The following is a 2,500-nucleotide window of genomic DNA, read 5'->3' on the forward strand; positions in this document are numbered from 1 at the left end:
GGTATTTAATGGATTTAAACGCTGACGACAGCTTCTTCGCATGGTGGTCGCGATCATCGAGAACGATCCTGCTATAACGTGTTTATAATGTGTGTTTCTTTAAAAAGTAAAAAAACAGGAAACGAAAAAAAGGAAAAGAAAAGAAAAGAATATAAAAAAAAAGAAAGAAAAAAAAGAAAAAAAAAAGAAAAGCAAAGAAAAGGATGAGGAAGAAGTCAAAAAGCAAAAAAGAAAAGAAAAAGCAGTCTTAACAGGTAGGTTGAAAGGAGAGGACAACGAGTCACGAGAGAGGGTTGCTGCCTTGTCACGAGGGTGTTTGTGTGTGTTGTTACTGTAAAGTAGAGGGGAATAAAGAAAGAAAGAAAGAAAGATAGATAGATAGAGAGAGAGAGAGAGAGAGAGAGAGAGAAAAAGAGAATGGTAGTGGTCGTCTATTTATAGCATAGTAAGGTTTTTCGTGGGAGGATCGAGTGGGACGAGGAAGAACGGTGGTGTTAGAAGAGGAGAGAAGAGAAGAGGGAAAGCCTGGGTCGAAGCGGGAGGGAGGAGATTCCTATAAATAGGAGACGGCACTCGACTCCTCCGGGGGTGACCTTTGCGCGCGTACTAACACGTCGACTCTTGCACGGTGCACGCTATTAGGCTAGGTTATTGGTTCTCGCCCTCTTCGTTTCCCCCTTACGTCTCTCCACGTTCCCGTGACCAACTCTCCTCCACTCCCCTCGAACAACTTCTCCTCCCTTTAGTCGGGCGCCACCACCGTCCCAGCTTGAATCTGGGTCATGTTTACTGCTCGCACCACCTCCCTTCTCTTGTTCCTGCATATATATGTGTATATATATATATATATATATATATATATATCCATCTGTCTCTTTCTTTTACATCGTCTAGGTGACTATCAAAACTCCAAGAAAAATTATATTCCATATACTGGATCATTACTTCTCGTGAAATTTTTTGGTTTATTTGGCCTTTCAATTTGATCGGAATACTTGGAAAGGAAACTTTTCATATCAATCCTCTATGGTTCCCTCGTTTCTTTGAAATCGTTTCGATAAATATCGATCATCGAGCAAAATGCTTGTCCTTCGATTCGCGGGAAATTCGAATAGTCCGTTATAGTTATATACGAATAAAGGATTAGAGTTAAAAGTGAAGGATTATTAGAAAATCTAAAGTTTTGGTTTGTTTCTTTTTTTCCATATAATTATGAGAGAGAGAGAGAGAGAGAGAGAGAGAGAGAGAGAGAGAGAGAGAGAGAGAGAGAGAGAGAGAGAGAGAGAGAAAGAGAGAGAGGGAGGGAGGGAGGGAGGGAGAAAGGGAGAAAGAAAGAACGTGTATTAAATATACTTTGATGAAAAATATGTGGCGGGAGGTGATGAGTAAACAATGGCACAGCATTCGTCCGTCCGTCCGTCCGCGTCCATCCGTCGGTGCGAACGAGCGAGCGAGCGCAACGTGGCTGGCTACGACAGAAATAGAAGCGTTTGCGATCGATCGATGTGTGTGCTTTTCCTTTTCCTTTTTTTTTTTTTTTTTTTTTTTTTTTTTTTTTTTTTTTTCAAGCGGCGGAGTACCGTCGACGATGACGACGACGACGACACAACAGTGGCTAGCAAGCTTTTCGTGTACCATGCTCCTACGCGCGTGCATACACATGAACATAACACGGGCGCGTGCATGCGCATATGTGTGCTTGTATTTGTATATATATATATATATATATATATATATATATAATAAATGAAACAAATATATATATATATATATAATAAAACAAGTAAAACAATACCGATCCAATCGATTTATTTGCCGACCTTCGGTAAGAACGAAAAAAAGCGGAATAATAAAAAAAAAAAAAAAAAAAAAAAGAAAAGAAAAAAAAGATAGAAAGAGAGAGAGAGAGAGAGAGAGAGAGAGAGAGAGAGAGAAAATTTGTTACTCGGAACGACGACAAAGGACGCGTGCGTTGGTAGCAACGCTAGCGCACCCATCCATCCATCCACCCACAAATAAAAATACACATACACGTACAGATACATACATACATACATACATACATACATACATACATACATACATACATACAGATATATATATATACACACCTAAAGCAAAACGTCGAGAGCTAGCGCGTAACGAAATTAGCGCAGGTACAATGCGAAGCCGCCTTCGCTCGAGAAAATAGAATTGGCTGACTACCAAAGCCGGGTCCTGAATAGATTTCAGCTATATGGACGCGTCTTCTCTCCCCTACTTTTCTCAACTCATCCTTCCATCCCCACCATGTCCGATCCACCCCCGCCAACTAGTAGCATTTCTTCATTGCTCCTGCACACCCCTCACGGCTGGCCTTTGTGTGACGTAACACTCGTCAGCTTGTCACAACCATGCTGCTGTTACTGCTGCTATTGCCTCTGTTCTCCCTCCTGCTGTCTTGTCCTTTCGATTCGAGTAAGATCCGCTTACTTGCTCGCTCGCTCGCTTGCTTGCTTGC

At 41.6% G+C, this 2,500-nt stretch overlaps 2 protein-coding genes across 6 annotated transcripts in view; one reads left to right on the plus strand and one right to left on the minus strand.

Annotated features, from left to right (window-relative positions):
* Window positions 1-2,500, minus strand: part of HDAC4 (histone deacetylase 4) — a 55,523-nt gene that overhangs the window by 37,240 nt on the left and 15,783 nt on the right. For 2 of the 5 annotated variants that reach the window (XM_085656893.1, XM_085656896.1), the window contains exon 3: window positions 2,112-2,500. This exon is cut by the window's right edge and continues 79 nt beyond it. The exons of the other annotated variants lie outside the window; for them this stretch is intronic. The gene's annotated coding sequence lies outside the window, so the exon portion shown is untranslated. The remainder of the gene's footprint in view (window positions 1-2,111) is intronic. 5 annotated transcript variants of the gene reach the window in all.
* The window catches only part of LOC118441905 (uncharacterized), a 21,025-nt gene that overhangs the window by 10,230 nt on the left and 8,295 nt on the right, over window positions 1-2,500 (plus strand). The window lies entirely within an intron of this gene.

Source organism: Vespa mandarinia, chromosome 5 (assembly GCF_050613455.1).
Source record: "Vespa mandarinia isolate Hongniang chromosome 5, ASM5061345v1, whole genome shotgun sequence".
NCBI classification, from domain to species: Eukaryota; Metazoa; Arthropoda; class Insecta; order Hymenoptera; family Vespidae; genus Vespa; species Vespa mandarinia.